Genomic DNA, 12,147 nt, shown 5'->3' with positions numbered 1-12,147 from the left:
TCGTCTTCGGGGGATCTTCTTCCGGAGATGATGGAAAGCGGAACGCCTCCCCCTGCCGTACCGCCTTGCGAGGCGGGCGACCCTGAGGTATCGTCGTGAAGGGTTTCTCCGAATCCGGCAGGGCCGGAAGGTAGTCATATGGCCCCCCAAAGCCCTCCGTGTCCGTCCTTCGAAAAGGGCCATCGAACGAGTCCGACACCGTCTGGTGCACGGTCGGAGGAGCTGAAGGATCTGCTAGGGCGAGCATCTATCTCAGAGGAGCACCGTGCATTGATGGGTACGGTGATTGAGAGGATTTCATCCACGGAGAGTGGACTGCACGAGGCCGTCAGGAGTTTACTGACGGGTTTTGAGGTACGTGAGATAATGTACCCTTTTTGGACAGTTGTGCATAAATAAGATGCGCCCTGTGTAGATAGTAGCCCCTGAGACTCTGTGCATTGTCAAAAGTGATGGCGCGCAGAGGATCATAATCCCAGCTCTAATATGCCGCCTTCATACGTTGGTGGCGAAGTGTCAGGTGGCCAGCCGGATTGGTGAATTTGCCGAGCTAAAGCGGCAACTTGACGTGGCAAATGCCGACATCGCGCTTGTCAACAAGCGGCTCGACGAGGCAGAAGGTATGTAATTACTCCGGCGGCACTTGGTAAGAGGAGCTTTATGCCAGTATCTTACAATGTGTGTGCTTGATGCAGATGGTGCTGCTGCCATGGAGAATCTTCGGGCGGAACTTGCCCGGGCCAAGGAGCAAGCCAGAAAAAGTGATGCGGCTACTGGAAAGGCAATTGATGAGCTGAAAGCCGAACAGGTTGCTCACTGCTGAAGCAAGAAGGAAATGGCCGAGATGGCTGTGAAGATGAAGAGCGCTACTAACCATTGCAAGCTTCTTGAAAAAGAAGATCAGGCGGAACAGACGGGCCTGGAGAAGGCCGTTGCCGATGCCAAGGATGCTCGCTCTGTGACGAGAGCTATGAAGGAGGAGCTGCGTCAGGCTGGAGAGATCGCGGCTGGAAAGCCCTTTATGCTGCGCAGGAAGTTCTGTGATCCTAAACATGCTCCGTTAAACCAGATGTGGAGTACGACGGACACCTATCTGGATTTGGCAGCGAGTGCCGCAGATGCGGCCGAACACTTCCGAGATCAAGAAGATCGCGAAGTGGAAAAGCCCTTTTGGTCGCAGTTCCACAATCCAGAGCGTCCACTGTCATTAGCCGATCGTTTGGCCGAATGGGCCGAGATGAATAGGTTATCCGGACTCACCATGAAGTATGTCATGAGTCATCTGTGGCCAGAGAGGCCAGAGCCGAAAAGTTATTTCAACTTGGTGCAGCAGTTCCTTGGTGCGGTGCCACATATCGATGCGATGAAGAGGTTAGCGTGCATAGAGGGTGCGCGGATGGCTCTTGCCCATGTCAAGACATACTGGGCGGAAATGGAGGCCACCGCTGTTGCATCCCCAGACTCGGATGGAAGCCGAGTACCTGCCGAGCACTATTTTCAGGAAGTTCTGCAAGGCGCTCGTTTAATAGAGACGCAATGCTTGAAGGATACTATATTCGAATAGCATATATTATTGTAAAACAATATTTTGATAAATTGTAGAAGCTTTTTATACTTGTGCCTGCAAGTATTATAATACCTCCTGTGCGGCCGTTTAACATATATGTATATATAATCTGAAAGATGGCAGTCGGCGGCTTCAGCCCCCACGCACATAATGCGGGCGTGTTCGCAGAAGGCGCATTTTCACACTTGATCCAACGCCTTGGTCCTACAAAGGAGGTGATAGGGCAGCGAACTAGGCAATCGGACTATGATACTTTATCACTTTCACTTAGCCATAGCAGTTTGACAGTGAGGCTACTTATATAGCCCCTGGTGGCGCCTGCGCTCGCCCGAACTCGGGGCGCGTATGTGCCTGGCCGGGAAACAGCCCTTCATTAATGCGGAGGAATCCTGAAGATTCCGGTAAGTCATCGAGTGGTTGACCAGTCTCACACTATATCATGACAGTCAGTTTTTGGCTTTCTCTACTGAGGTGCTCGCCTGGCCGAACCGGGGCACAATCGCAGTAGTTCTCCTGGTGTCGCCTTAGCCGATAGAGCGGAACGTAAGGCAGCAAAACACAGGAGCTGGGAAAACCCAACATTTGACCAAAGACATGATTCGGAGCTGATGCATATAAGGCCAAACTTGCGATGTCGAACACTCCCTAAGGTATTCGGTCTTTATGAGGGCGGGCGGGATAACGCCCTTAGTAATAAGCCCCTAGTGTCCAGGTACGCGCAAAACTCTGACGTGGCCACATGCCAAAATGCCAGCCTCCTCCTTGGTTATACCAAGAAACCAGGGGATGTGTATCAACAAGAGACAGTAAAAAAGGTTTATGCAGGGTCTTAATCTGAAAAGAATCCTTGGAACGGGTCCCTGCTGCACGTCTGCGCCTGTGTCTCCGTTGTGCCGTATCCTGGACGGGTGTAGACGGTGTTCATCTGTAAAAGAGAGGAAATTAGTTGAAGAAAGATCGTGCCGAACATAAGTTATAATAAATAAACAAAGTATAAATCAAAATGGGTAAAATTGAGCTTTATTGTCTCTTGTTTTATATGCGCGGAGCCCCTGGTACAGGGGTATACGGCTATTAAGCCTTTGTCAATTGTATGTTTATGCCGGACTCGTCTAGCCGTGTCCGTGGTCTTGACGACCTGTTTAGGTGCTTTGGCTGGTGAAGCCGCTTTATTGTGGGGCTGTCAAGGCAGCCGCACTATCTTCCGCGCGAGAGGAACACCCAATGTTTTCCCTTTAATGAGATGATGCCTCGTGGACCGGGCATCTTAAGCGTAAGAGATGCATAATGCGGTATTGCATTAAAGCGGGCGAAAGCTTCACGTTCCAGAGTGCTTGATAGCTACTTGAGAATGGGGCGATGTGGAAAGTTAGCTGTTCGCGACGGAAGTTATCGGGGGAGCCAAACATAACTTCTAGCCGGAGAGAACCCATACAACGGGCATCCGGGCCTGGCGTTACCCCTTGAAAGGAGGTTTTGCTATGGTGAATTTTTTTTGGGTCTATCCCCATGTTGCGGATTGTGTCCTGGTATAACAGGTTTAGACCACTGCCACCGTCCATCAGGACATTTGTAAAGTGGAGTCCGCCGATTATTGGATCTAATACCAAGGCAGTCCAGCATGCATTCCGGATACTTCTAGAGTAATCCTGATGGTCGAAGGTGATTGGTTTTAACAACCATTGGCGAAACTCCTTTGGCATAGGCCGTATGGCGTGTATCTCTGGTGGCGCCGTTCTGTTTGTCACGTGAAGTAAGTTTACTGTTTTGACTTCTTGTGGGAAATCCTTTTGTTTCCTGGTGCTCTGCTTGTGGGGTTCGTCGTCGTCCTCACTTGGTGTGTCGAGCCCCTTGTGTTTGGCGTTGAGTTTGCCAGATTGCTTGAAAACCCAACAATCTCTGTGGGTATGGTTCGCAGGCTTCCCGGGAGTATTGTGTATTTGACATATCTTGTCCAAGATTTTGTTTAAGTTGGATAGCTCGTCCCTGTTATCCTTGAGGGGCGGCTTTCTCTGATTCTGCCGTGAGCTTTTGAATCCGGCGTTGACCGCCGTGCTCTTTGGGCTGTTTCTCTTATTCCGGCGCTGGTCCTTGCTGCGTCGGGGTTTTCCGTTTCCATCCTAACTTTGGATGTACTTGGGTTGCTTGTGCTACATCTTGCCAACCAGCTGTCCTCTCCTGCGCAAAAGCGGGTCATGAGGCTTGTTAATGCGGCCATTGTTCTTGGCTTTTCTTGGCCGAGGTGTCTGGCGAGCCATTCGTCTCGAACGTTATGCTTAAAAGCTGCTAGGGCTTCAGCGTCCGGACAGTCGACTATCTGATTCTTTTTAGTAAGAAATCTATTCCAGAATTTCCGGGCTGACTCTCCGGGCTGTTGAGTTATGTGACTGAGATCGTCTGCATCCGGAGGGTGGACATAGGTCCCTTGAAAATTTGCCCGGAAAGCATCCTCAAGCTCTTCCCAACTTCCAATGGTGTTTTCGGGAAGGCTTTTGAGCCAATGGCGGGATGGCCCTTTAAGCTTGAGGGGTAAGTATTTTATGGCGTGGAGGTCATTTCCTCTGGCCATGTGTATGTGGAGGATATAATCCTCAATCCATACCCCAGGGTCTGTTGTTCCATCGTACGCCTCTATGTTTACGGGCTTGAATCCCGCTGAAAATTCATGGTCCAGCACCTCATCGGTGAAACATAGGGGGTGTGCGGCACCCCCGTATTTGGATGTGCCGTGATGTTCGGATATTTGTTGTGTTGCATTGCTTACTAGAGCTTGCTTTCTTGGCCCGTAGATAGATCTGGCTGGGCCGTCTTTTTGATGCGGATCCTTTGGTGGATCGCGTGCCGGCTTGTGTGCGGCGCCGCTTGCCACTCCATGCTGGCCATGCAGTCATCTATCCAACCGGATAGCTTTCCTATTTTTTTACTGCGGGGGCTCTAAGGCCTCCTCGTCAAATTCAGGAAGTAGCTTTCGCTTTGGATAGCTTTTTGTGTGGCGACTGCCGCCATATTTGTCTGCGGTGTTGCGTACTTTGCTCCATCTGATTCTGAGTGCATCTTCCGCAGTTTTGAGCTTCGCTTCTACTTTTTCAGGCTATGCACAGTGGCGACGAGCCTTTTGTGGAGGTTCTTCTGCTCCATGAGTTTATCCGGCGTAAGGTCGTCTGGACTGTTGTTTTTGCTTGGGACGGGGTGTTCGGTTTGTTTGTCCAAGTTGCCCTGTTCGGACGCTTGCTCGAAGGCATGTTCGTCGTTCGCCGGCTCATCCTGCTCTATGGCTGGATCTGTATGGCTGTTGTCTCTGTCGAGGCGGGGTTTGGAGCGGCGCTTACGTCGCTACTTTGAATGCTTTTCGAGTGAACGATCCCTCGTTGCATCCCTGTGTTCCTTGTTGTCGCTTCCTTTGTGTGTGTACACCATGTATACATCATGAGATGAGGTGGCTGTCCAGTGCCTTATAGGCGTTGGTTCATGTTCATCTCCTACATCGTCGTCCATACCGTCGATGTCTTCGGAGTCGAAGTCAAGCACGTCATTTAAATTATCGACAGTGGCTACGAAGTGGGTGGTGGGTGGGCATCGAATTTCTTCGTCGTCCACATCCCAATCCTGCTGGTCATAGTCCGGCCAGGGCTCTCCTGACAAAGAGAGAGACTTGAGTGAATTCAGAATGTCGCTGAAGGGCGAGTGCTTAAAGATGTCTGTGGCGGTGAACTCCATGATCGGCGCCCAATCGGATTCGATCGGTAGGGGCGCGGAGGGCTTGGAGTCCGGAGAGGAGTCCGGCACCTTGGAGTCACGGGCTTCGCAGAGGACAAGGCTGGTGTTCGGCTTGATCGCCGTAGAGATTGCAGCCCTCGAGGCGGTGTCTAACCACCCATCCTCGATTGGTGTGATCGGCTCCGAGCTAGGGGTCGGAGCGGACACAGATGGGGCATCCAGGGCACTGTTCGGCTACAGAGCTAGATCATGCCCATCGTGACAGTGCGGCGTGCTCGGCTATGGCTCGAATCCGTCGAAGATCAAGTCTCCGTGGATGTCGGCCGTGTAGTTCAAACTTCCAAATCTGACCTAATGGCCAGGGGCGTAGCTTTCGACCTGCTCCAGATGACCAAGCGAATTGGCCCGCAGTGCAAAGCCGCCGAATACGAAGATCTGTCCGGGAAGAAAAGTCTCACCCTGGATCGCATCGCTGTTGATCATCGGAGAAGCCATCGGGCCTAAAAGTGACGACACAGAGGAACTCTCAATGAAAGCACCAATGTCGGTGTCAAAACCGCCGGATCTCGGGTAGGGGGTCCCGAACTGTGCGTCTAGGCCGGATGGTAACAGGAGGCAGGGGACACAATGTTTTACCCAGGTTCTGGCCCTCTTGATGGAGGTAAAACCCTACGTCCTGCTTGATTAATATTGATGATATGGGTAGTACAAGAGTAGATCTACCATGAGATCAGAGAGGCTAAACCCTAGAAGCTAGCCTATGGTATGATTGTTCTTCGTCCTACGGACTAAAACCCTCTGGTTTATATAGACACCGGAGAGGGCTAGGGTTACACAGAGTCGGTTACAATGGTAGGATATATACATATACGTATCGCCAAGCTTGCCTTCCACGCCAAGGAAAGTCCCTTCCGGACATGGGACTAAGTCTTCAATCTTGTATCTTCATAGTCCAGGAGTCCGGCCGAAGGTATAGTCCAGCTATCCGGACACCCCCCAATCCAGGACTCCCTCAGTGGGCGCCAAACGTGGGCGGCAAAACACATTTGATTGAAGCTCGTCCGAAAGACATGTGTCTCTTCCTCCATTTCCCCATTCATACACGGTGGGCGGCAAAACAAACTCTCCTCGTCCGAAATCGATGTAGGCTTATATTTTAAATAGGGGCAGATGTGTAACTTCCATCAGACGTGACACAACCTCCCTACCTGTCAGCCCCGTTCATACACCATGGGCGCCAACCGTGGGCGGCAAAACACCCTCTCCTCGCCCGAAATAGTTACCAGCAAATATTTGGGAGATGCGAGATTACCGTCCTATCCCCAACCGACGCGATGTCCGAAATTTTAAACGGGGGATAAGTTCGTAACTTTCCCCCATTTCAGAGAAGCGCGTCCCAAAGTTTGAGATCCCCCTCCCCTCCATTTCCCCATTCATACACCATCGGCGGCACGACAACCTCCGCACTACGGCCAGCCTCCTCCGTCCGCCACCCCATCCTCCACCTTGCCGGAGCCGCTACCCCTACCCCGTCGGCCACTGCAAGAGATGGACGTCTCTCATCCACGGCTCTGGACCAGAATCCTTTCATCGCCTCCTCTCGCTTCATCGGCGCTGTCGTCCACCTTGTTGTTGCTGCTCCTACGACCGCCTCATACACGGCAACAGGATATATCCCCCGACCCGGCCGTCTGCCATCTAAAGTCTTCTTCCCCGCCGCCGATAGCCATCGCAGCCGCAGCACCCTCAACGTATCAGCATAGGCCTACACGGTGTCGCAAGAGAGATGGTACTCTTCCATATGTGCTTAAGTTATTGATCTCACCCGGAAAATAGATCGTAATTTGTTCACTGTACTTTTCTTGTCCGTACCAAATCGTAGTGGCTAGTTGAAAGCAAACATTGGTTGCAAAGTAGCTTTGTCCGGTTTGCACCTTCAGATCCGCCATGGCACGGGCACTATACCGTAAATCTTATGGTTTCCCCCCTTCATAGTCACTCCCATCATTGTAGGTGCTTCGTGTCATGCTAGCACTGCTCCTCAAGACCTCAACCCAAAGCTTACATGTTGAAATACGAATCTGATATGATGCTAATATCACTAAAACAGAGAACATTTAATTGGTCACCTAATGTTCCCATATTCGTTTCGAAAAGCATGTGCGCCACCCACTGGTCCAGCTAGTTCCACTTTCCTATTTTTTTTCTTGATGCTTAGGGTTTTCCCCTTTTATATACTCTACTATGATCTGCGTAGGTGCTTTCTGTCGTACTAGCATTAGTCCACCCTTGAAGCTAAACAACACAACACTCAAAATTCGAAAGCTTAGTTGTTCAAATATGATTGTGATATGATACTGATATTAGTTAACCGACACATTTAATTGGTTAGCTAAAGGTCCCACTTGAGTTTCCAAATGCATGTCGCGACATATAGAGAGATAATATAATTGCATTTCTTTATCACTTGTTGACCGTACTTTCTTGTCCATACCAAATCTTAGTTGTTATTTCAAAGCAAACATCGGTTGCTAACTACCCTTTGCGCGGTTTGCAGCTTCAGATCTACCATCCCACTGCCACGGTCAACACTGTACTCATCATGCTTATGTTTTCCCCATTTTATGATGACCACAATTAGACTACATGGTTCGTGTCGTAATAGCACTGCTCCACCCATCGAGCTAAACAAGCTTAGTTGTACAAATTCATATCTGATATTATTGCTGATATTAGTAAAACTGAGAGATGTTTAATTGGTTAGCTAAATGTTCCTACTTTAGTTTCGAAATGCATGTGAGCCACATATGGAGAGACCGGAAAGAATAGTATTTCTCTGTGCGCTCTGGTTCATCATGGGTGGCCAACCGACATTGTATTAAAAGACTTGTAATATCTTCAATCTGCTTGCTCTTCTGCTCTTCTTTAAGATGATACTCTTCTCTTGTGGTCGACTGGTCAGGTCGAGTTGTTCTCCCTTAGTATATTTTGAATCTGTCAGGTCAGGTCGACTTGTTCTTCTTTACTATATGTTGAAGCTATCATTTGCGAAGTGTCATCACTTCTGGAGCTCTTATATTTTGAGTAGTAGGCCACATTATATTAATGCACACAACAAATTATAGCATGCATGGCATCTTTTAAAAGAATAGCAGAGATAGCACAAAGGGTTTTACAGGGAGGCAGTATTGGATTAGAATCACTTCTGCATTACAAAGAAAATCTCACTTGTTTTTATGTTTTCATGCATGTCAGATATTGAACATTATCAAAATGAATATGAGAATGGGCGCACGAGAGGAATATTGCGGAACGATCCACTGGTTATCAAACTTGGCATGGTGGAGGATGGCCTATCTTATTCACCCGTCAAGGTGCTTGCTCTAACTTTGCAAAGTTGTATTGGTCGCACATATTTTGCATCTGACCTCTTGCATTACTTCTACTTTGTTACACCATCTACTTAGTTTAAGCATCATATGTGAGTATATGCCATACCTATCCATTTTCTGTACCTATTCCATGTGTCATTACACTATGTTTTTCCAGTCAGATGTTGTTCTTTCGTAATAGGTGTCCAAAAGGAAGAGGGTGAGTGCAGGTCGTCAAGGAGTACAAACTAGGTATTTGGAAAAGGTAGTGATACCTGTTAAATCAGATAGATCAGCAGCCACAGAAAACACATGCCCAACTGTACCACACTTTACCCCTATTAGAACTGCTCGGAGCCCAGCATCAGGTACTGTCTATGATATCAATTCAAAATTTGAACTCCTAAATTCCTGCTTGTGCCTTACCTTCTCTCTTGTATGAAAACTAATTTCAGATGAATCTCCGTGCTCAAAGGATCATACGATCTCAAAACAATAATGGGCTCTGCATTGCTCTTGCTAGTACCTCTCTCTCCCTTTTTCCTTGTGACGCTGTACTTAATTAATTGCTATTTGATTATGTATCATCAGTCTACACCTGAGCTTCATTATCCTCTATTTCTTCCAATATTATTTGATCTATATTTACTCTTTGCAAAATGTAGAATAATGGCAAAACTTATAAATAATTTTCTTTGGGGAATTTATTGAATTATCCTTCCATCAACATGGAGAAGGGCTTTGTCCAGCCCATGTTAACATGTAATGTAAGTTCATCCTTCTCAAGCCTTTAAAGTTTGTTCTAGTATAGATTAGGATATGCATCATTTCCTCCACTTCTGTTTGCTTTGTTGTTTACATCTGATTGGATGTTTGCAACAACTACCAGTTTCAAATTGTAGTTGTAAAAACATGTTCCTTATGTAGAACAGATCCATTTATTTGCTTATATAATTGTGAAACCTGTTACATGTCTCCTTGTTTCTCTTTCAGACTCGTATCTCTTACACCAGGCAGAACTTTAGGGAAGATAGTGAGCAAAACCATTTTGAGGACAGCGAGATGACCCCAAGGTCCTGTCTTGATGAAGACAATGAGTTGAAGCTACTCACCAGAAGGTGTGAGACAACCTCTATGCAGTCGCTGCCTCAATCAGTTCGACTTCTTCAGTCTCAACTTAAAGCGGAAAGGCTTGCTTCAGCTCAGCTCCGACTTGAAGTCAAAGATGCAATGAAGATGTCAGAGGACTACCGTGCGCACCATCATGCCTTAAATCTAGTGTTGATGCATCTATCGTTGACACAATTGAGGTCTACTCAGCTTTTTCAGCTGTTTGGGGGGGGGCGACCTGGCCAGGCCTAGTGCCTTCTGAAGTGCTCTCAGTTTTGTATATTGTTTTGTCGGCGTGTTTATTTGCACTGGTGGCAAACTTTGATGCCCAGTGGATGTAATATGTGTGATAGCCGTGATAGCCTAGCGTAAGTTGCTTGCTTATTTATTTCCTTGTTGTCTTGTTTATTTGTTTGCTTCTAGTCATTGCAGTTCTTTTTCCGCGGTTTGCTAGTGGCTGCATTAACCTATTTTTTAAAACTAGGCCACAATAACCATGGACTAATATTTACTGTAGTGACACTGGGCCTCCTACGGGCCGTAGAAACAGTGGGCCTTCTATGGGCCGTAGAAACAGTGGGCCTTCTATGGGCCGTAGAAACAATGGGCCTTCTACGGGCCATAGAAACAATGGGCCTTCTACGGGCCGTATCATCAATGGGCCTTATACGGGCAGTATGATTGATGGCCAAACATGGGCCAATAACATGCCGCATTATGGCCGTAAACGGGCTAGAGTTGAAATCGTCTGTTCATGGGACGACCATAATGGGCCATCGTTAATAGGACGTATTTGATGACGCTATGAAAACGGCCTAACGTATTAACAGATCAGAAACGGGCCGACTGTAACCACGGGATGAATTTGGCCCACAAGCAGAAAATGACAGTAACGGGCCGTAAGTAAACGAATGCTGGAAATGAGCCCAAGAATAAATGGGCTCTGAGAAGGCCGGAAGATAACATGGGCTGGAAACGTCCCAATGGATAACGGGCTGTTAATGGGTATAAAGTGATACACTGTTCATCACGAGCCAGTTTCACCACGGGCCGTTAATGGGTGTAAAGTGATACACTGTTCATTACGAGCCAGTTTCACCAGGGGCCGTTCGTAGGCCAAGAGTTACATAGGGCCTCATATGGGCCAAAAGACGTCATGGGCCATACATGGGCTAGAAGTGAAAATGGGCTGGAATCATATTGGATGGCCTAGATGATGCTACTGGGCCTAATTCGGATAGGGCGTAACGGGCCTTGGGTTAGCGGGCTATAAATGGGCTATATTCGAACAGGCCGTTAACAGGCTTTCCATGGGCCGGCCCGCCAGCTTTTGACCAAGTCAAACGGGCCAGCCTTTACACAGGAATGGGCCTCTGTTGGGCCGTGCCATGTGTCGACGTATCATAGGCGCCTATCTGACCCACTGATGAGCTGACATGTGTTTCGTCCGGCCAATAAGAATTTTACACATGGAAATTTCCCATTGGTCGGGGCTGTTAACGGGTTATCGGATCCAAAACCCGACCCGATAGCTTAATGGCGTTCCATTATGGTGGATGCCACGTGTCGGTCACCCTTGACGAAAGCATTTCTGTGACGCGCGATTTATCATCATGGAAGTGGACACTTCCGTGATGATAATTTTAGTAATGTCATGGAACACTTCTACGACATCACAGGTATGACTATCTTGATTCTGTCATAAATTTTTCATGGATGTACATGCATGACAAAAAAGTGACCTACTGTGACAAACACGTATCATCACGGAAGTGTATTTTTTTGTAGTGATATCACATCACAATATGCCCTACAAAAACAAGTTAGACATCCTCTACTTTGTTGTTGCAAATTTTACATGGCTGCTACGGGCTTAGCAAGAACCGTTCTTACCTATGCATCAAAACCACAATGATAGTTTGTCAAGTTGGTGCTGTTTTAACCTTCGCAAGGACCGGATGTAGCCACACTCGGTTCAACTAAAGTTGGAGAAACTGACACCCGCCAGCCACCTGTGTGCAAAGCACGTCGGTACAGTCTTGCATAAGTGTACGCGTTATGTCGGTCCGGGCCGCTTCATCCAACAATAACGCCGAACCAAAGTATGACATGCTGGTAAGCAGTATGACTTATATCGCCCACAACTCACTTGTGTTCTACTCGTGCATATGACATCTACGCATAAAACCTGGCTCTGATATCACTGTTGGGTAATGCAGTAATTTCAAAAAAATTCCTACGCACACGCAAGATCATGGTGATGCATAGCAATGAGAGGGGAGAGTGTTGTCTACGTACCCTCGTAGACCGAAAGCGGAAGCGTTAGGACAATGCGGTTGATGTAGTCGTACGTCTTCACGATCCGATCGATCAAGTACCGAA

Source organism: Triticum dicoccoides, chromosome 2A (assembly GCF_002162155.2).
Source record: "Triticum dicoccoides isolate Atlit2015 ecotype Zavitan chromosome 2A, WEW_v2.0, whole genome shotgun sequence".
Taxonomy (NCBI): Eukaryota; Viridiplantae; Streptophyta; class Magnoliopsida; order Poales; family Poaceae; genus Triticum; species Triticum dicoccoides.
This window is presented reverse-complemented; position numbering follows the sequence as displayed.